Here is a 24,276-nt window from a genome sequence, read left to right as displayed (position 1 = left end):
ATTTTGGAATTTCTTTTAAAATTACAGATCTTGTACGTTATAACTAATTTGAAAGATCTCAAACAGTTAATTAATTTTTTGGCTTCAATCAGCTCCTTGACCTAAAAGCTCCATCTTTATCAATTATTCTGCCTATTAGATATTTAGTTGAGTATAAAACTTTGCCAAAAAATACCAACTTATGAAATAGCCTTCTACTAAAAGGTTAATTACAATGACAAAGCAAGAAATTTGCGAATGCATTAGTTAATGATCTATGAATTACACTTTAAAAATGCATACAAATAGTAAATATATCTGTAATGTGTTTATCACTTGAATACATTCACTCAAATCACTGAGCAACAAATAATCAAATTTTGCTTCTCCAGGTTATTTCAACTACCTTTTATATGATTTAGGGGGGTGGGGCAAAATGAATTATTGCTTTAAAAAGGATAACCTTTTAAATAACATTAGCACAAGGAAAATGCTATTACTATATTCAAATATATATACTATAATTAAGTTATCATACATTTTAATCAATTTACACTAAAGATAGGCAAGAACTCTTCAATCAGAAAGAAATGTTCACACCACAACGATCTTTTAAAGAATGAATAAGAAAAAGAGCACATCCACCAACATTTTTTTTTAATTTTTGAATCTGTAAACTGTGTTTTTGATCCACAAAATTTTATCCCTAAAAATTACTGATTAAATGTAGTAGTTCATAGTTTTTGTAACGTCATCATATGTTATAAAAACTCAGAAAGAAATGCTTATGATTTATAAATTGTTTGTTTCCTGCACCACACTCATCAGCGGAGGTGTATAAAATATGTATTAAAATTTTGAAACGACTTTTTGTAGTTGCAACCTGAACAGTTTTTTATTTCTAACGCTGTTATCATTAATACTTAATTCTTGAGAAAGGAACATCTAAGTACACAGATATAACCAGTACGTGTGCTCATGAAAGACAGATAATATCAATGAGGTATTGCTCCTGAGGAGTTATACTTATATTTTAAATGTAAATCTTTGTTGGAATCAAAGTAGAATTAGGAATCCCCCCCTTTATGCTCTTGCTAAATAAGGAAATTGTGTTTATTTACTTCTTCTCACGGCTGCTTACAGCTGATGTAAAAAAACGTCATGACAGCTAAGCTGTTCTCCTCCTAAATATTCTCTAAATTGTCAGGATAACTAACTTCATTTTCGGTTTCTTTTATTTTTACATACCGGCAGGACATATTTTATACACCACTGTTCATCAGTAGCTTAAATGTATTCCTCAGGTAAAAGTGAATTTTCTACCTTTGTGCACTTTTGTAGTCGTTCATTTGAGAAATCGAGTGTTGTTGAAAAAGTTTCTGTTTACCATACCGTGATGGAATGGTAAACAGTGAACCCTGTACATTACATAAAATAAACAAAATCACAATATTTTAAAAGTGGAGGACTTCTCAAATAAGAATTATATCATAAAAAATGAATTAAGATAGATTTTAAGTTATCTCTGATGAATAAATATATGCTCAGATGTGTATGCTTTCGTCTAAAGTCCTATTTTTTACTACTATACTTAGAGAAAAAAATATGATTTTTGAGGGGTGAGAGATTTTTTGCCGTTGTAATCTGAACAATTTTATTTATGTTACAAAGTTATTATCGTACTTGAGAAGGAAACATCTCATTCTAAGTATAAAGTGTAACCACGAGTGTGTGTGCTCATGAACGACATAGAGTAACACTGAAGTGCTATTAAGGAGTTATAAGTAAAGACGGGATTAGTATAAGAGTGCAAGGAGACGGCAGGAGCGATAAATATAGTATTAATGAATTAATAACATTGTTAATACGAGCTGCCTGTTTTATGATTTGGGGGGAGAAAATGGAATTAATACATTATAAAGAGAAAAACCTTCTACATTTATAATAGTACAGGGAAAATATTATAACTATATTCAAGGTAACTTGAAATATAGTGTATGTCAAGAACATACAACGGGTCAGAGCTCATTTTCAAATTGTTGAGCTAAAGAATTGTTGTGGTGACGTTGGAGTCGGTTTGAAAAGTTAAAATCTTAAACCCGAAGCATTCAGATCTATATACTCATCCTTTCCCTTCCTATGAGCTCATATTTTTGCAATTTGGAGGATACCCAATATCATTTCAACCATTGTGTTAAAGAATAGATGACATTGCTCAAAGTATTCTACAGTATTTTCCTATACTTCTTAAATAAGAAATAAGGACTTCCATAAAAAGACAGAATAATTGACTGAAATAGAGAGAGTTACCATCCTCCATCCACAACTCATTCATTGAAATTTTTAGTTCATTCCCCTATATCTTATTTTTTTTTCCTTGTTTTTTTTCGTTAGTAATTTCCCAAACCTAATCTTCTGATATCCAAGTGGAAAAATATATTCTTATATTCTGGTGTCAAGAAAAAAAAATTCACGGATTATTGCAAAATTGTGTTATTTACAGCACCAATTACTATTCGTCAGGGAATTTGGTTAAAAACTTCTTAATTTTTCTTATGGAAGTATACGACGATTCTGTAGAAGATCTGTAGAAATGGATGTATTTTTGAGCATATATACAAATGATGGACGAGATTCCAGACCTTGATGTGACGGGGAATATACACAATGAAGGATCCTTTCATTAAAGGAGATGAGATTTACTAAGTGAGGCACAAAAAAGTGAGATTCCTGAAAATTAAAGTTGAAGGCAGGGTCCAAAGTCTTGTGGATTGGATAACCTCCAAATGGCAAAAATATGAACTACAAGGAAAGAGAAGGATCGGTGGATGTAGATTCAAATGTCAGAATACTTCGTGGTTAAGATGCATCCAAATCACCATGATACTTTACACGAAGCTCAACAGTATTAATTAATAAGTAGTTTTATAATAATATTAATAGCTATTATAAAAAGTCAGCAGTAACATGACTCATTTTGTCTATTAACTTAAAATAATTTAATTTCAATTTTTATTTAAGTTTTGTATATATTTATGTATTTTTTATTGCTTTAGAAATACAGAAAAAAAAATCCACAGTCCATTATTTATAAGGTATATTTAGTTTTAAAAACTGAAATCATTTTAGTCTTAATTATTAAAACCGGTCACTTTATAACCGTATTTATTAATTAATCGATGAATTTAGGACTATACCGGCTGTGACGTTGACATTCCATAAACAGTGGGGGGGGTAAGGAAAATGTGTGTTGGAAGACACAAATGTAAATGTTATATTAAAATTCATATATATTTATTTATGATGCATTTTTAAATCAATTTACACCAAAGACAGGAGATAATTCTTCTTTTAGAGCGAGATGTTAACTCACCCAGGACTTATTTGATAATAATAAACAAAAAAGAATAAAGAGTACATACAACAACCGTTTTTCTTTTTTAACCGGTAAATTTAGTTTTTTCAATACAGATAACCCTTCTTTCCTTATAAATATTGATGTAAATCCTTTGTATTTTTTTAGCTGGTCCGTTTTTGTTGGAATTGGTAATCTGAAGAATGAATTTTCTTGTTCTCAGCTGTTGTAATTATTTAATTTCAAGAGTAGTGAACTCCCTTTTCTACTAGATTCAGTTATATTCAAAAACTCATTGAGCATTCTTTTGTGCACATAAAAGAGGGAGAGTAACCTTGAGGATTTTTTGATAAATGATAAAAAAAATTGCATAATTATGTAGATTTACAGATCTTACCTTCTTCCTGCCTAAATAACTACATGCATGATATGTATATAATTAAATATCGTTTTCAGTTTATGTAATTTTTTTAGGAAGAATTCTAAACGCACAACAGAAGGAATGTTTCTTTTTCAAAAATTATTTGCACAAACTAAAGTAATTGCAATATAAAAATAAAATAAACTTATTTTTCTCTCTTTTAGGGATACACATATTGCGAGCTTATATATTTTGAAGAAAAAAAAGCATTAAAAATTTGCATAATTATTCTTGCACCTTAAATAACAATAATATGGTTATGCATGTAAACGTCAAAGCATCGGTTGACCAAGATTGGGTGGGTTTTAATAAAGCAACCTTTTTTTTTTTTTTTCATTCAAGATTTGTATATAAAAATGTACTTTAATCTATAGTCTTATTTTAAAAAGTACAAAGACACTGTTTCAATTGTACGTTAAATCGAAAAGCATTTTCTGTATCAAAAAAAAAAAAAAATGAAAATTAATAAGGTAACACTGTCAATTAAAAGAACTAACTGCGAGTAAAGCAACTTAGCTGTCTGTACGTTTCAATAGATTAGCTATGAGATGTAGGGAATAAAATCAAGTACTACTACGTATCAAACAAAGATATAGGCAGGAATTGATCCGTTTTCGATCCTGGATGCTACTCCAAAGTACAACAAAGCTTACACTTATAACTCTGCAAAAAATCCTCAGAATTACTCGTCGCCTTTCCCCTAATAATGAAACAAACCCTTCAGTAGGTTTCAATCTTGAATAGAGAACATCCTAGAATAAAGTTTTCCACGAGTGTGTGTGAAAAAGACGAATGACGGAGTGACTCTGAGGAGTAATAAGTGTAAGTTCTTATTGTCTTCAAAGTGGAACTGAGGATTGAAAACGAAGTAATTCCTGCTTAATACATAGTGGGACTTGGGTGTATTTCCTTCCTCTCACAGCTCATTTAATGAAATCTCATGGCAACTATGTTGCTCTCTTCTCAAACATTCTTCAAATTGTCAGGGTTACCATGTTAATTTTTGGTTTTTGTTGTTACTCACCGAAAATGCTCATAATTTATAACCAATAACCCTAGTTAACAAACACAATAATATGTTCAAAAGAAATCATTTCGACATTAATCATATTTTGCCCTTCCTTCTTCATATTTCCTTATTTATAACAAACGGATTTCCTAAGGAGGCAATCCTAAATTTTTATTGTCAAATCTTTAGTGTATTTTTTAATATAAATTGTTAATTTATTTTTTTTTTTATTTATTTTTTTTTTTTTTTTTTGTGGCTGAGAAGGGCCATCTTAAAATTATTTGCATAAAATTAAATAACAAACACGGTCGTAAAAATGAGATTTAAGTTTAATTTATGTCCCAAAATTTTTGTAATTAGCAGAATCCTACTCTTCAAAGTTTAGATTTTACTTTCTGTCATGAGCAACTTTTTTTAATGTAAGTTTTTGAGAAAATCAGGATTTTATTCTGATTTTTCGGGGTTTTTTGTTGGGGGAAGGGGGGGGGTTAAATGCAAAGGAATAGTACAGTAGAGAATTATTAAGATATCAAACATTATATTTTCCTTGCATTCTACAAATATGTCCCAATCCTAGTCAATTTTTGATTGAAAGTGTGTGAATGAGTAAACATTTTTGAGCTACTTTTTTTGATTAATTAAAATTTTAACCAACATGTCCCCTCTATTCTTGGAGTCCCTTTATTTTCCTCTATTAATTAGTTATCCGCTCCTCTAATTTTGTCCAACAAAATTAAATTGATATTTTCTTCAAGTAAATAATTCAAGTAGGAAAAAATATTTGTAATGATTGTACAAATATACATTTTGTTTAGGTATTTCCTTGAATTTATCTAGCAATACGTGCAACGAAGAGTTTGAAAATTCTAGAGATATTTTTAGAACTAATTATTTCAATATATACATAGTTATATGATATCCCTTTTAATTACATATAATGAGTGGCCCACGAAACTTTTTTTTTTATATCGCTATAAAAAAAAAGACGGATGGATATTTTCAATAACTTTTTTTTTATTTGAAAGCCTCAACATTCCGGTTAATAATGGAACACCACTTTATTCATATGGCCGCCGTCGCTGGCCTTACAGTAGCCCATTCTGTCGACCCATTTTTTCAATACATTTTCGATTGTGTGAGCTTCAATAGCTGCAATGGTGACTCCAATTTCGTGTTTCAAATCGTCAATCGTCTCTGGATGGTTGGCGTAACATTTATCCTTGACGGTTCCCCACAAAAAATAATCCAACGGAGTCAAATCGCAGCTACGAGGTGGTTAGTTGACGTTGCCGTTTCGGCTTATGATGCGATTGTCGAAGATAGTGCGCAAAAGATCCACTGTAACGTTAGCTGTGTGGCACGTAGCGCCATCCTGTTGGAAACAAATGTCGTCGATGTCTTCCTTTTCCATTTGGGGAAACAAAAAATCTTCCAACATGGCCCGATAGCGCTCACCATTGACTGTAACGGCAGCTTCTTGCTTGTTTTTTCGCTTTCGGCAACAGCAGCAATGTTTTCGATTGAGCGCACTGGACGAACACGGGAACGCGTTGTTTTATCCATTAACGAACCAGTTTCACGCACAAGCTTCACAAATGTATCCACAAACTGCCTGGAAGGCCCTTTATTTCGACCGACGTCATTTTCTTGCAGTTTCGTTAGAAGACTCTCCATTTTGGAAGTAAGTCTTCAGTATTTCCCAATTTTTTTCGAGCGTAAACTTAACTATTTCGTAAACCGAAGACCTTTTACAAAATATTAGAGACAATGAGAATGTTACTACAGCTGTCAGACGTCAAAAAAGTGGTAGTTTAAAATGCAACCGCTAGATGGGCCACCTGTTTCCAAATATGTCTATATGTATTGTCTCCTAGGGGTCGATATAGAGCTGCCAGGGCTTATGTTAGAATATAAGAGTCAATGATATGTAAATAGGGTTCTTTATATTTAGGTAGGTCTCAAAATAAAACATAACGCAAACATTGCGTTCATAATTTAAATAACAAATGAATATTCGTGCATAAATATTAATCAAGTTCAATAAAGTTATTTGATTATATTTTTTATGAGCTAGATCCTTTTTGGTTTGATTAGATGAATCAGAAAATGGGAAGGCGTAAATGTTACTCAGTTTTCGGACATTTCATTGACAAACGTCCTGGAAGATGATGTTTTGATCCAAGTTCAACATTTAAATGTCATGCCTATTTCAAAGATATGTTTGGTGACTATATACACACACGATGGATGATCAACCCATAGGTTGAAATTGAAGAAAGAGATGTCATGTAACAAGAAGAACTGATCGGGATTGGTTGTAATTAAGAACTTAACGTGCAGCTGAGAAAGGGATTTCAGTAGTTTTGGCTTCAAAAAGGAATCATCTGTCGATCATGCTATAATACGGGCTTCTGGAAGAAAGTTTTTGATGGATTTTTCATCTTCATACCGTGTGAGCACGGTTGCTAATCTTCTTATGAAAAAACAGCATATAACTTATAAGCAAAGATTTGAACTAGTTGCTATGGTACAAAATTGAGGTGTTTTTTTTTGGGCTAGTGCATAACATTTCCAAGCACTCTAATAATATCATATGTCAAAGGAAATAAATCTATTTCTGAATAGATCCAGAAGATAACATTTATGATCCATCATTACAGAAGCAAGCTGGGATGATTTTAAATTCCATGAACAAATTATTCTTATTAACCATTTGGAAACGTCTCAAATTACACTTAAATTAACCAAATTAATTATTACAATAAAATAATCGGAAATGGATAGATTGAATGGTTGAAAGGGATCATATCGAGGCCAACGTAAGTCACTTAAATCAAATAAAAATTCTAAACTAAATTATTGGTATCATCAAATATTACTTTAAGTACTAACGATTAATTGTGACTATATAGATAAAATTCCCATCTGAAAAGCCAGTTTGGGGCCTAATTAAGTCTCTGAAATCAAATTAAGGTTTTAGAGAGATGTTTATGTATTCGACTAGTGCAGAAGTGTTTTTATTTGTTTCTTCGTGATTATCATTTTGTGTGGTTTTAAGACTCTTTTTTGGCGAAAAAAAATATATGAGTGTGCTTACAAGACACCTTTACAGTCTTCTTGATTCTTTTTATTCGTATAGACCTCACTTATCGCGTCGAAGCCCGTCTTGGATTTGTTACGGAGCATGTAAAGGGATTTTCTTCCTTTTTTTACCTAGTCTATTTTAATACCTGTTTATAACTCCGGGAGCTCTCCATCGGTGGTGTAATTTACTCAGGGTGAGTAAACTCACCTTGAATTTCTTCTTCTCCTTCTTTTGTTGTTGTTATATTCAGATATTATTTTTGACGTCCGGCGAAAGACAGAATAATAAAATAAAAAAGGAGAAATTCCAACTGGGATCTCCTTTGGACAACCTTATCCATTGTAAATGGATCACCATTTGGGCTCCTTTGCTTCTGAGAACATGGTTACTCTTGGGGCAAATAATAGTACCAATCCTAATGATAAGAATAAGGGACACTGTTTTCCTTGAATCTTCATCAATAATTCCCCGCTGTAATATGTGAACGTCCAATACAGCAAAATCAATGGCATATAGTGGAGTTGTGAACTCAAATTTAAGCAAAGATTATATCCCTTCATTTAATTATGTGTCTGATGGGACTGTTAATGACTCGAAAGGTTGGAAAAAATTATGTTTATTTGCACAAAGAATTGACAAACGTAGGCCTTTGCTTAAAAGTGAAATGCATCCTGGGAATCTTGCTTTGATTGCTACGGATATTTTAAAATTAAATCCCAACGAGGTTCACAGTATTAATTGGGATAGACCTCATCAGCCTCTTATAATAGCTCGTAATAAAATTCCTATGGAGAGAATCACGAATGACATTGTTCTTCCAGTTGAAGTTTACTTGAAGGATGAAGATAATAATTCTTTCAAAGTTTTGATAGATTATCGTAAACTCATACTAGCTAGAGATGGCGATCATGTGTTTGATTTGACTTCAAAATATGGCTATGGAAAAATTTGTGAGAAAGCATTAAAGTCGCTGCTCGAACCTTTCTGCACAGTCAACTCCTTTCGTATAGGGAAAGTTTCCTTATCTCAAAAATCTCTTTCGAAAAAATTCGCTATTTTTAATTATCCAAGATATCAACATTGGAACACAAAGGGTTCAGACATGTTAATAAATTTTACAGGAAATCCTAGAAATAACCTTCACTGATTCCATTAGGAGATGAAATTGACACAATTGAGTATATTGGCCAATCTCGACAGTGCGGAAACTGTTTTATGTTTGGTCATTTTAGGTCTTCTTGTGGTGAAAAAAACTAAATCGGTTAGTTACTATAAGTCCTGGATGATCTCTAGGCTTAAGAGAAAAAATGGGACAGAAAAAGTACTTTTCTCCCAAGAAGAGGACCTAGTTCTAAGGGGAAAAACATGTGTGAGACGTGGGGAAGATTGTAAAGCTCAAGAACCAAACAGTACTGAGCTAATAGATTCAAATCAAGCATCAACTGTTTATTCAAAGAACAATCCAATTTCATCCACACCGGCTTCGCAGTCATCTAGATATACTAATGTAAGAATCTCAGATACTACAGTGGAAAAAGTTAGTTTAGTTTCAAACTCCTTGGAACCAAATTCAATATCGAACACTCTATGTAATGATAAGCCTAATAAACCTTTCCTGAGCGACAAAGTTGTCCAACTCAGTCGTACTAGGTCCCAATCACTTACCAAACGCAACGGATATGAATTGCACTCTAATTGCCAAACGTCGAACGAGATGAAGAACCCCAAAAATGTCTCTCACTAATAAACTCCAGCACAAAATAACCGACTTTTTTCCTCCAAAAATCTCTAATGATCTAAAGGCCAACAGGCTACTATTTTGTAGTTGAATATAAGGAGAGGTGGAGATAGACGAATTAGACATGGTCTTATGAAACATCTATTGAATTTCCCGATATCCTATGTCTGCAAGATGTTGGGACTCAGGTGTCCTCATCCTGCTCGAGAAATTGTGCCCTGTGTCTGCCATCTTTTTTTCAGTCATTTTTAACCTGCTTATTAAAAATAGACAATATTAAGGCTAAATCGATTCTTGAAGATCTATCTCCACTACTCCAGGAAATATTATCCTCTGGACTGAACGTTTTCGTCAAATCCACTAAATTAAACTTTATAAGTTCCCACAATATTCCAGCATTTGGAACAGAGCTCGCTGGCTTATCCAGATCTACATTGAAATGTCCGATCAAAAGCATTGGAAAATTGTGGGTAATTTGAGATCTTCAAGAATCGATTTAGCCTTAATATCGTCTATTTTGATAAGCAGGTTAAAAATGCTTCATATAGACCAGATCTGTTGACCAATCACAAAATTATTGAAACAACTCTTCGTTTTATTCCCTGCAGTCATCACTTTAAAGTGCCAAAATGGATATTAAGGTAATGTAATTTCGAAAAGTTTTAAAATCCAATCTTTTAAAAGGTCTTAGTTTTTTGCCTTCTCGATGTGCTTATAAATTATTGTCTCATATTGCTGTTACAACATTGCAAAAATTTATTAAATCTCAAAAAAAGAAAGCAAATAAGTTCCAAATGAGTCTTCAAAAAGTTTTAAACAGCTCTTCTATTTTATTTTTTTTAAACTACACTACAGATTTGGTGAATTCAAACAGAATCTTTGTCATTGAAATGAGAAGAAAAGTAGATCGCGAAACCGATCCCATTCCTAGAACCAAATATTTGCCTCGCAAACATAATCATACAGCCACTACAATACAAAAAATTGTTGTTAACAATAGAACAATCGGTGAGCCTTCTGAAGTGTTGCAATATTTCCATAAAAGGTTCTCGGAGATTTTAGGTGGAGAGAGACTCAATTTCACAAAGAAAAGGAGACCCTCAAAGGTTGAAGTATTTACCAAGGCTAACATCGTAAATTATATAAAGAATGATTTCAAGGATTCCAAGGCATCGGGACCGGATGGCCTTTGTGGGCGAATTTTCTCTCTCGCGCCTGAAGAAATTGCGCCATACCTTTTAAAAGTAAGAAAATCCATGGAGAAGTCTGGAAAAATGTCCCGTTCTCTTACAAAAGGAAGGATAGCTCTTATACCTAAAATGGGTGATGGCACTGATTTCAATCACTGTAGGCCCATCACAGTTTTATATGAAGCTTACAGAATATTGTCTAGTGTTTCAGCTAAGCAAATTGAACCCATTTTAAACCAAAACATTACAGTTGAACAAAAAGGTTTCCTAAGAAATAGAAAAATTACGGATATTTCACGAAATATAGCTGCGGCAATTGAATCTCTTAATAGGAGTGGCAAGTTTGGTGCATTGATTACAATTGATTTTTGTAAAGCATTTGACTCTGTACGTCACTGTCACATTATGAGATGTGTTAAAAGGTTACTCCCAAAAGGTTTTTTTAATCCTAACAGAGCTTTACTCACTAACGGCTCTTCGATAATTTCGTTGAATGGTAAAATGAGTGAACCCATTCAATTAAGAAAGAGCTGTAGACAAGGTTCTCCAGTCGCCCCCTTGCTATTTATATGTCATCGATGAACTAACCAAGACCATTTCGAAAAAGTATTTGGGATTTGGAGTCTCTTTTTGTGGGACTCCTCATCTCATTCCCCTATATGCTGATGAAGTAACATTTAATGATTGAAGGTAATTCAGAAATTCAACTTCCGTATAGGATCAAAGTTCTTTTGAATTTTTTTAACAAATTTAAGGTCAACTCTGGATTAGAAATGAATCTAACAAAAACCGCCATCCTTCCCCTTGGATCCTGGAACCCAGATAGTTTCTACAATAATCGGAGGTTGTAGAATTATACCTAAGGTGAACATTTTAGGTATCGAATGGACAACCAATGGGGTATCAAGTGGTAATTGGGTACAATTAAATATGATGGTCAACAAACAGATCCAAAAATGGCGTCATTTATCTCTACAAAAACGCATTGATGTGTACAATTTGAGAATTGTTCCTCTTGTATTACACAGATCATTCCTTCTCCAGCAGAATCTACAATGATTCAAGAAGATGCATGGTTTAAGGGACTCTTCCATAAAAAATATATTCCTACTTTAAAGCATCCAAAGAATAAATTAGGCGGTTGGCTCTGAATTTTATCGTGTATAATTCCAAAATGTTACAAAAAGGTTGTGGAGGAAATAGGTGTTTACCCCTTGAGAGACTGGAGGGTGAATTTCACGTCCTCCAAATATTATGAATGTATCCAAATTGGAACTCCCTTAACTAATCGGGATTTTCAAGTTTTTTCACCACTTCTAGGTTCTATTCAGAGAATTTTATGGAAAGGAAGAAGGCCTACTCATAATTCAGAGTCAACAATTGATATAATTCACGGAAATAGGACTAAAATTCATTTTGTTACTAAGTTTGGGAATCCCTTTTTATTAGAGAAGACTAGTCTCCATCGTAAAATTTTAAGTTATCATGGCTTAAGCCCGAAATCTGTCTTTTGGGGAGGGAGATTTCGTCTTCCCCTCGAGAGCACTCTTAAATATTTTACCCCTTCGAAACCATAGTTCTTAAAAATGAGTTTTTACCAAAATTTGTCGGTGAAAGTGAAGTCTATGTCAGATAAATTTATGGTACTACTCGATCTTCCTCCTTCATGGGAACGAAGAATTCACCAATCAATTTCTGGAATTTAAGACAACACCAAATTTACGACACAATTTTAAACTTCCAATGACAATATCAAATGTTATTATCCTTGCAAAGACTGTGATTTTATATTGAACTCTACCCTGCACATTTTTACTGATTGCCCAGTTTTGAGATTAGTCAAATATTTTATCCAATACAACGTTTTTGTAACGGAAGATATTTCTTCTAACTTAATAAAGGAAAATATATAATTTGGAGCTTATAAGAGAAATAAAAATACTTCTCTTGTTCACAAAGCCGTGGAGTTTGCTTTATTAAATAGCAAATCATTGATTGCTAAAAAGTTAACTATTGACTCTCCATTTCATGTGGAAGAATTAAGAGCTATAATGACAAGCGCAGCTGCTCGATATTCAGCACTTTCTATCAAAAACCCTCTGTCATTATCTTCGTCATGGCCATGGGCCGGAAATATCATCAAATTTGTTCCTTCGAGGTCCGTGCAATATTTTAATCCCATCAAGTCAATAATAAGAAGACATTGTCATTTTTTATTCACCTTAGCTCATGTTTAGAATTTTTTATTATATCAGGTTATTTTATTTCAGGACATTAAATATGAACTATAATGTTCATTTATGTTTTTTTAAACGTAATTGTCCAGTTACTTTTTATTTATATGATCTACTTTTATCTTTATGTGTATTCATTATTTACACTGTTTGTATTGTAGAATATAAATAAATTATTTTAACCAAAAAAAGAAAAAGGTTCTAAAACTATAGTTAAATTTCTTGAGTAGCTTAAGTCATTTCACAAATTCGAATACAAAGCCTATAGTTGACTCGAATATGTCGATGAAATAATGGTGTATGTATAATTATATGAAGTAAAGACATAAATTGTGATTGTCTCCATTTTTTTATTCTGGTCCAAGATTGTTTTTATGTTGTCGCATCACGTCGTTATATGATGATGAGAAGGAAAAGCCTTATTCAAATGGTTTGTTTTTGAACTTTAATTGGAAGGATTAAATGTATCGTAGTAAAAAAATACAATACGCCTCCTTTTTGATGCGGACATACATTCAAAAACATATTCAAAATAATATAAAAAGATAAAAAGGATTCTGATGAATGTACGAGTATAAATAAATATTTACCTACATATTAAAAGCCAAATATTCCTTTGTGCATCCTTATTTATCTCACAATGATGATAAGAATGTATTAATTAGTGTTGAGAATCAGTCCGAGACCGCAATTTTGTTTGGTTCGGTCTTAACCCGTAAATGAAGATTTTTTTCATAAATAAATATTTACTGTAAAATAAGTTACCTTGAGTGATTGAGTCATTAACTAGATAACATCTTCAAATTAGAGAGGCAATGGGGGAAGACCCCGCTTATTTTCTGTCTCCTTTGAATCATTCTTCTGATGCTGCCTACACTGGATGTCAGGCTCCAATGAATGTTTTGTAAATTATTTTAAATGTCAAGCATAACTCCTCTCGGAGGGGCCGTTGGGTTTTTCGAAGCATTCTGCAATTGGTCCACCACCTCCATTGCTATTACCTCTCTTATCCCAGCAAAATGATTATGGGAAGACTAGCAAATAATCCTAGAGATTTTGTCTCTAACGTAATTTTATTATAAAAATATGCAGTTTGAGAAAATATAATTAATAAAAAATGTGGATACAAAAGTCGCACGTATTTACTGTGTGTACAAATGTAATGGATACAATTGCCTCACTTATTTAATGTGGATACATATGTCTGGATATAAAGTGGCAGAATCGTGGGTTACCACGTGTATACTCAATTTATTTATATGAAATTTGCATTTAATATTCTTCAAACCTCAATAACTTCCCCTATCAAAATGAAGAGATTATGTGACATATAAAATGTTTTTTTGTTTGGGAAGAGAAAATGCGACTTTAATAATTTTTGTTCTTCCAAAATTTAATTTATAAATAAAGCTTGGAGCTTTGTTTGAGTAAGAAGATAATTCCACATACCTTCAAAGTAAACAGTACCCCTACTCAAAAGTTGGGTCAAACAGCCTGCAGATCTTGAGAATTTGTATACATTCAAACATCTTTTTCTTATCTTAAAATATCATTTGCTGAAATCGAATCTAGAGTCAATGGGATGAGATTGACTTACCTTTATCAAAAACTTAAACTTGTTCTTATGGCTTTTAATAATGAAAACCATGACAACATCAACCTCACAAACTTCGTTTACAAGATGGGCCTCTCAATGGAAAGATCTTTAAAGCAGAAGACAAATATTTTATGGCTAAAGTTAAAAGGAGACTCTGTTCCAGCCAGAATTATTTTCCAGTAGCTTGATTAAAATCCAAAATCTTCAAACACAAAGGAAAGAAAGTTTATTAAGCGAGGAAGATATAAAAGGCAATAGGATATGAAAAAGAAGGAATTGATCAACCTGATACACAACTTTTTCAAGGTAGAACTCACTTCCCCAATAATATCACTTTTGAAGATAAGATTCAATTATTGTGTAACCTCATTACGGTTGAACCTCTTAGAAGTCATGGGGGAATTCAGAAGATTTGAAAAAAAGATTCAAATGGAAAGGGTTTTTTCACTTCAAAAAAATAATCCAGATGAAGAAAAACCTCCACATTCCATCTTGAAGAAAGAGAAGACCAGCATACAAGTACAAAACTCACCATGTTTTGTAATGCTGTGAAAAGTGAACTTATTGGATAACACAAACAATAAAGCCAATCCCAACCTGAACAAATATGAGAAGCAAGTATTGACACAACTTATCAAGCTCCAAAAAAGACAGAGTGATAGTCATTAAGCCTATCGATAAGGGATTGTGGATTGTTATAATAGACTTTGAGGACTACATTGAGTCAGCAAAGGAGCATCTAGACAGACTAATCGACTACAAAAAGATTAATTTGAAATAACTGAGAAACACTAAGTCAAGAATATTTCAAGGCTTGAAGGAAATTGGAGGCACTCATAGCATTTCCCAAGAAGATATGAAGGCTTTAGATCCAAAAGAAAAGAACCAAGGCAGGTTTTACCTTGTCCACAAGGTTCACTAAGCGGTAAAGACAAAAGTTCCGCCTTCAAGACCAATCTTTAGTAGAAGCAAATCGATCACTTAGAACATGAGTATCCTTGTAGATCACTCTGCAAGAGATCTAGTAAAAGATGCCCTGAGCTATGTCAAAGACACTCCTCATTAAGGGACTTGGAAGAAATCAACAAAGGTGAACTACTTCTTAACAATGCCTGCCCAGTGTCAGTGGATGTTACTGGCCTTTACTCCAACATACCTCATGAAAAGGAAATTAAATTCTTCGAAGAAACCTTGTATACAAGGAAAGACAAAATAATTGCTACAGCTGTTCTGATGATGCTCTTGTCCCTGGTTCTCACCTACAACACATTTGAGTTCAACAAAGAGTTCTTCATTCAATTACTATGGACTGCTATGGTGACCATGGTGGCACCCACATATGAAAATAACTTCACGGTATTCCTATACAAACTCATTAAAGGTGTGACCATCCTTATTATTGGAATGTCCATTATAATATACAAGATATTCATTGATGACATCTTCTTGATATGGATTGGTACAGAGGAAGAATTCAAGGTCTTCATGCAGAAGATCAATGAACCTCACCCCCACCATAAAATTTCCTTGCTCATTTGACTTCACGAACAAATCCACAACTTTCCTTGAAACTACTGTCTTCATCAAAAAATGTAGGTTGGTGACTGAGTTCTCTACCTCCCTCCTTCTTTCTTACATCCCGCTCATGTCTCTAAAAACATCCGGGCTTACAATCTGGCCTTCAGAACTGTTAGGATATGCAGTGACCCTGAACAAAGAAAACAAAGGATGGTAGAACTGAGGGAGATGTTGATGAGTAGAAGTTACTCAGGAAGAATTATTGAAAACTGTCTGAACAGAGACATGGGCATAGCAAAAGAAGAAGTACTCAAACCCAGTGTCAAAGTGAAGTGTAATCGAGTTGTATTTCCCATCAACCAATAACAACAGTTACCAAGTGTTTCCGAGATTATTAAGAAACACGGGAACACATTATTGAGAGATCTGACAATGAAATAAATCTTCCCATTTCCACCAATGCTTGCATTTAAACAACTAGTAAATCTCAAAGCTATGATTTGTAATGCCAAAGTTCGTGAACCTTTAAATAATAGACCTACCAGTTCAAATGTGGGGTTCAAAAAGGAAAAATGCAATTACTGCACATTTCTGGATATTAATAAAGAAGTATGTGTTGCTCAATCAAAAGCTGTTGTACGATGTAGATATTAGTCATTTGGTTGACTGTGATACAACTGGAGTAATATATTGCATTACTTGCTTAAACCCCAACTTTGCAGCCCAATATGTAGGCCAAACAGGAAGAAGATTAAAAGACAGAGTGAGATAATATGTAGATTACATCAAGAGAGGAGAAGAAGCTACTGGACACATTTCATCCGTGCCCAGAAGATGCATTATATGAAAGTACAAATAAGACTAAGGACTAAATAGAAATTGTGAGGAAACTACTCCCACTACTGTATCCCAGTTTCCTTTTTTAAAAAGTATTAAATAATTAATTGTGAGATTGTGTGTTTTTTAGGCGTAATTATTATAATCTGTTACGATTGAAAAGGCTCCCAAGAAGGAGTGAAATATATTTTTCTGTACTGAAAAAATTGTGTTTTTTTCTCCTAAGTCTAACTAGGGGAATTGTTGGTTGTCTGTCTCCAAAATTAATCTATCATGGTATTTTCATTGCAACGAACAAGACACGTTTTCAATCTCAAAACTTTTTCATTTTTATGGGGAAAGTTGTTGAGGTTTGAAGATAATGATATACAAAGTTATTAGATATAAATGGTGATAGATATCGTAACTCACCTTCAGTTTAAAAAAATAATGAAATTTCCTCCGAATTTGTTGAAATCCAGGGGAAATTTTATCGAAAGTCAAATATGGTTGAATAGATAGAATGAGAAAAGATTACTACAACTGTCCGATGGATTGAATAAAATATATTTAAGATAACAAGATATATCTTTTTCAATAACAATGTATAAGATTATATCTGAAATAATATATTTATGTAGTGTGTAGTTATTTTTTCCCAATTTATTTATTGGAAAAATCTGTCTACATATTCATTTTTCAATGTTTTCAATAATAAAATGGAAACTTGGATATTTAGAAGTAAATTTATTTAAAAATTTTGAAAATTAAAGCTGAAAATTATTTTTTAATTTAAGATTTGTACTGATTTCCTTAAAATTGAATGATGTAATGCATAGATTTGTATAGAAAAGACAAAAAAAGGAAGTGATATTTTAAATGGATCACCATCGGTAAATTCATTTAAAGTTTATAAATATTTTTGTCCAGAGAACCGGAAAGAGTTAAAACATCCATGAAGGATGACTTATTCAATTTCTTTCGAATGCTCGAATATTTTTTTATTGATTGTAACTACTTTTATTTTCTATCAAAATAGTCATTACATGTCGAAATATGGCTCTAAATCGCAACTACAGGGTCCAACTTCTATTTAAAAAACCAACACGATTTTTTTAATTGGACTTTCTCCTAAACTAATCGTCCGATTTAAAAAATAAAAAAAGCAATGAAAGCTGAATAAAAATATTATTATTCAATTGAATCGCCTCTGGTGTCAATAACGGCATCGACTGGACCTTGGCAAGGGTAGCATATCTTGATGGCAGTCCCCTTTGTAAGATTCCGGAATTCCTTCCGGATCCTGGATATCAGCTTGGAGTTTGTTTCTTAGGAGGATCTGTTAGTGTGTCGCTCAACTGCACTACACAAAAAGAGGTCACTGAGGTTGAGATCCGGTGAGCTTGTAGCTCAAATACTGGGTCCAACAAATTCAAAAAAATTCTGACAACTAGTTCAACATTTTCTTTGTAGAGTCTTGCTGTCACCTCCAGACTCTTTCAGTTTTTTCTTGACTCTCCACACAAAAGGAACTATTTTGCAATCTCAACATTGTCTAACTCGGTACAGATGTCAACCAGACTACTCTTCCATTTTCACAATTGTTGCAATAAATAATTCGTTGATCGATGCTATTTTTTTAAACTCACTCCAAACACTTCTTACCCACCGCCAAAAGAACAAATAATGTACTACCTTCCCATGTACAGCTATTGCAAGCACTTAATTTTCGTTTCTGAAAAACGGCTGCACGCTGTAAACGAGGGTGGTCTGAAAAGTTTCCCAGTTCACTGTGGAAATGGAAGCACTCGTGAATAAAAGATAATTACATCTATTGACAGTCACTCGCCAAAGTTTAAGGCCTCAGACTCTAAAAACGTGTCTAAAAAAAGGGCTCGAAAGGCCAAACCCAAAGCAGTTGAAGGTTTTATTGGCCATTTTTTGTGTATTCTGTCTTAAATAAGTATAATAAATGTGGGTTTTAGATGATAGGCTTTCCAATATGTGATTTTTTTTATTGCATAGTGTTATATCCTCATCGTTAGGATTTGGGGGACATTAAAAAAAAGCTCCACAGTATATCCTCAGTTTTACCTTCCGTCTTTTATGAGGGCACTCAAATGTTCAATCATGTTTTGTGTATAATTTTATCTAGTAGAAAAGGAAGTTTATCCCTCAGGAATGAAATAATAAGGATAAAAACTTAGGAAAAGAAAATACCTTCTTCAGTTTTCCAACTCCACAAAAATAGGCAATCTAAAAAGTGCATCATAAATTAGCATTACTGGTTATAGCCATCCCCCAGATAAAACTTTAAAAGTACTGATATTTTATTTTATTTTTGTTTTTTAAATGTTCGAAATATGAGGTTCAACAGTGACTCTTACTCCATTAATCCAAATTTGTTTATTTCAGTAAACAATATGCGTACTTGCAATTTTTGGTATGGTTCAGTTGAATTTTTGGCTGTGATATGCAAAAGAACAGACAAATAGGCAGGAAGCTACAATTCCTGTCACTATACTTATTGTTCTTTTGGAAATGTAGGTACAGAATTCTCATAAAAATGTATTAAATATTATTGATAGAAATTTGTTTTTCTAATTTCGTTATTTTACACAAGAAGCTATAATGTCTACTATATAGATGATATCAAAACAAAAATAAAGTTCTAACTGAAGGTGTAAAATTTCAAAACTTTAGGTCGTTGAGCTACCATAAAATATTTTTCAAAATGGTCCAAAGTTAGCCAACTATATGTATAGACTAAAAGTCTGAAAAGAACATTTAGAGACCCTTACAACCTCATATTTTGAACATTTAAAAAAATAAGCTCCACCCTAGTAGTCATTCTTATTAATTATATTATTTATTTAATCTTTATAGACGATTAGTTTGCATCAAATTTATTTTTCACTCATATACAGGATAATTAATAAATTAGTCAATAAATACAAGCCATAAAAACATTTGGGTGTGCAGTAGTTCCACCCACGAGCTACAATACGGGGTGATAAGCAATTTGTAAAGGTCCTCAATTCAATGTGAAGACAAAAATCAAAATAACTAGATGAAAAAAAATTGGTTCATAAAAAAACATAAACAAGATCACTTATTGTTTCATAAAACAACAGTATTTTCAATACTATTGCTACCCTTTTAACGTCATGTAGAAGGAACTACTTGGAATGGTTTAAATGTAATATAATATGTTGATTGAAGTCCTATGAAAACTCTTGATAAAATTGATTGACAACTTTTTTAAATCAAATGGATCATGATTATGAATTTTCTTATCATTGACGTTGAAGCATCATCAAGGGATGCACTAGAAATGTAAAATATATATGAATTATATTTGCATGTATAAAATAAATATGTAGTAGGGCTTTTTTGTCTGTTTTTTTCTTGTCAAAATTATGAATAACTGGCAGGAGTTTCATGGTCAAAAATACAGACAATTTTCCTTTATCATAGTTATAGTTGTATGAAATATGACCTAAATGCGTCCAAGATTATTTTCTCGTTGGTAATTTGAAATGTATTTTTTTTTCTTAAGCTGTTATCATAATTTCATTCTTGAGGAGAGAACATCTAAGAATAAAGTATAACTACGAATATATATGCTCATGAATGACAGAGAGTAACATTGAGAATTTGATGGGGAGTTATGAGTGTAAGCCTTTATTGGACTCGGAGCAGAATTTCGGATCGGCATGGGTGTAATTCCTGCCTATATGTCCTTGCTATATATGGAGAGATTTGTGTTTATATAGCTTTTCCCTGTTCATCTAAAGAAACGTCATGACAGCTAAACCGTTACCACAACATTTCTCAAATTGTCAGGTTTACCATAACACTTGTCGGTTTCTTTTTATTTTTGTATACCAAAAATTCTTACAATTTACAATCTCAGTCATAGAGATATAATCCTATTTTCTTTTCTTTTTTAGTATGGTGTGTTGAGTATCACGCACGCTTGTTGTTATATTGTTAAGTTCACATTCAAAAATGATGCATGGATAGACAAACAAACAAACTTTGTTTTATTAATATAGGGGGTACTACCTTACTCCGCTTTAAAAAAAACTATAATACATGCCTTTTGTTGTCACCTGTCGATTTTTTACTCATTTTCCCCACTTCAGTGTCCAGAACATTATTTAATGTAATGCAAATCTACTCTTATTAAGGATTAAGGATTAAGGAACAATTCCAAACAATAATTGACTAATGTCACAGCAAGGAAGAGTTATTGGCTTACTCTAACAACTGATTTGTGCCCTTTTTTTGTTTCTTTTTGGCGGAAAGGTTGTTAGATAGAATAGTGTAATGATTAAGGAATTATAATTTTATGTTATGTAAATCCCTACAATTCAATCACTACTTTCATTAACACCCTAAATCCTATATCCAATAACCATATGCTCACATAAATAGATACAGTGTAAGCAATTAAGGCTTACAATAAACACATATTATACCAAAGTATCTCTTAAAATAAATAAATAAATATAATGCGTCGTAAAAAAACAATCCGTACTTACCTTCAGTGCGTGCATTCAAACCGTTTATTTAAGGTTGTAAAGGGATTTGAATCTTTTTCCTTTTTCAAGTTGTCATTTAGGTTTTTCACGCCAAATACATAAATAACAACACGGTTCCACAAAATCCTACTTTTTTGAAAATATATTTTATTTTAGAAAACTCATTTATTTTAGTACTTTTGTTCAAATAACATTATCTTAACTAAGAATATGTCAGATAATATTTTAATATTAGTTCTGTACTGTCGTTTAATTACTAAATATTTAAATTATAATTTATTGCTTGACAATTTCATTTATTTATTGCTTATTTATAGTTATTAATTGTTCAGTAAGAGACAATACTTTTGATTTGAAACTATTATCTATAACTGTCATAATTGACACTAAAAGACATAAAAATATCATACTATTGTTGATGAGAACAATATAAGGTTGAAATGTGTATAATTATTCTATGAAGGGTCCGGTTTTTTTAAATTCAACTAGATTTTGGAGGATACGTTCTCTAATATTTAAAAAAAATTGTTTGCTTTATTTCAAGTCGATATTTAATATTCAGGATAATACATCTTGGATTTAAAAATTTTACCGTATAAATAACTATTAATTAATATATTAGTTAATTGTACTTGCATATTTAGTGAATAAAGTACATTACATTTTTGTATAGGGATTTTGTACACTATGATTTCAATAGGGTATAGTTCACGATGAATTCCTACTTTTTTGTGTGTAAAATACTTTTTTCTACATCCACTCATTTTTGAGTAGAAATTTAATGAACACATCTCCTATTTGATACTACTTGTATTAAAATCATTAATTAGAAATACTAAGTCCTAATTAAAATTTGCAAAATGGTTTTATGGCAAGGTCGCATATATTTTAATTGACAAAGGTTTTTTCTTCCCAAAGTTGACTAATAGGTACAATCTTCTTCGAAACCTTCTTAAGGTAATTAATAATAACTAATTAAAACCGAAATGAAAGACAAATCTCATTAAAAAATGACTTATCTATAACCAAATAAAAAAGGATTTTATTTGGTTATAGGTAAAATGTAGGTATGATTTATTGGTTCTATTTAAATCTCTTTTAAATGGGATTCCTTCGATATGTTTCCAAATATATGTATGAATGTAAAAACTAATATGCATCTTAAATTAGTATTCATTTAATTTTTCTAGGTAGAAAAAGGATTGGAATTTATATTTGTAGAAGTGTACTGATATAATTAAAACGGTAGGTACTATACTAAATTAGTATTGGAACTACTACTTGCAATGTTATTAACTCATAAAAACATATGGATGATGTAATGCCCAGATTTCTAAGGCAGCCCCCCTATAAGTATCCTTTCATTAAAGCAAGAATAAAAATTGTCTCTTAGGATCATGTACAAGGTATGTTAAGTTTACTAAAAATCATTCACCTCTCAGATTGGTCTAGGATTTTCAGACAGATCCCCAACACTAGTACATACATTATAAATTGTGTTCACAATTTCAAAAATTATCCTCTCTCTCTCCCCTCCAACCTGTATACGTACTTTGTAGATATCCCCTTATAAAAATATCCAATTTCTGAAATAGCCCAACTTCTCCAAACAAAAACTCTGCAGACACCCTTGAATATGTTAATTGCATTTAACGACATTTTTGTAATATAGCTTAGAATATACAATAAAGTATCGATATAACTTTTGTATCAAAACGGTTTGAAAGCATTGGTATCTTGACAACACCATAGGTTTCTTACTCTAAACCCTGTTCCTCATCTTTGTATAAAATGTCTTGCCATTTTTTAAACACAGACATTGTTATAGACATGGCTAAAAAGTTTACGAATAATTGAATGGCTGAGATATATTAAAATTAAGTCCTCTCTTTTTTCAATTATTAGTTTTTTTAAAAATGAGTCTGTTACTCAATTTTAAATTACAACTCACTTTTTACAAAAAAAAAAATGATTTCACGAAATATAATATGTATCAATAAATAATTAGATTGGAGATATTTTACAAAATAAATTAAATTATAACGAAATATAATTTTAATAAATAAATATAAGTAATTGTTCGATTTGTTTCGTGTTGTGTGAGATCTCCAAAAAAAGATCTATTGGTAAGATCTTAAAATAACTTTTAGTGAGGATGAAAAAACAGAAAAAGAATGAAGTAGCTATACACTAACCTTGAGAACAGTTTACAACAAATTTCATGAATACATTTATTTACCACAATAACCTCAAGGAGATTAGATATGTGGTTGATTTATAAATCTAAGAAGTGACTGCCGTCTCAAAAAACAACTATACGAATAACAACATTTTCTAAATTTATTTAAAATCAAAAAAGCTATGGGCAAAAAAAACAATTGGTTAAAATTGCAGTTTCGTTTTTTTTAGGTGGAAAAAAAATAACTTCAAATGGAACATTGGATTCGTAGATAAAATAAATTTGTAAAAATTTGTTTGCATATAAATTTGAGACAAAAAAAATTATCTTTAACTGAAATATTTGTCATTTTCGGAATAATTTTTCATTTTTTTCTCTTTTTTTCATCAAACGTCAATTTTCAATTTTTAAGAAGAAATGCCAAGATACATTTTGAACATAAAATATTACACTCAAACATAGCAATGGAATTTTTAAGTTCCGGAACATTTTGTATCATAATTTTGCAAAATAAAACATAAAACAACCCATTAATTTAATTTTCACATCCCTCACATAGTAAAAAATAGTTTACAATGTTAGTTGGCAAACTTTTGAGTCTTTGGCGG

The 24,276-nt window shown here is 31.8% G+C and overlaps 1 protein-coding gene across 3 annotated transcripts in view; it reads right to left on the bottom strand.

The window, feature by feature from the left end:
* LOC139905386 (uncharacterized) overlaps window positions 1–24,276 on the bottom strand; it is a 265,458-nt gene that overhangs the window by 224,482 nt on the left and 16,700 nt on the right. For all 3 annotated transcript variants that reach the window (XM_071888435.1, XM_071888431.1, XM_071888434.1), the window contains exon 2: window positions 21,490–21,615. The gene's annotated coding sequence lies outside the window, so the exon portion shown is untranslated. The remainder of the gene's footprint in view (window positions 1–21,489; window positions 21,616–24,276) is intronic.

This window comes from Lepeophtheirus salmonis, chromosome 5 (genome assembly GCF_016086655.4).
Source record: "Lepeophtheirus salmonis chromosome 5, UVic_Lsal_1.4, whole genome shotgun sequence".
Classification (NCBI taxonomy): Eukaryota; Metazoa; Arthropoda; class Copepoda; order Siphonostomatoida; family Caligidae; genus Lepeophtheirus; species Lepeophtheirus salmonis.
The sequence above is the reverse complement of the archived record's forward strand: the minus strand, read 5'-3'. Positions and strand labels throughout refer to the sequence as shown.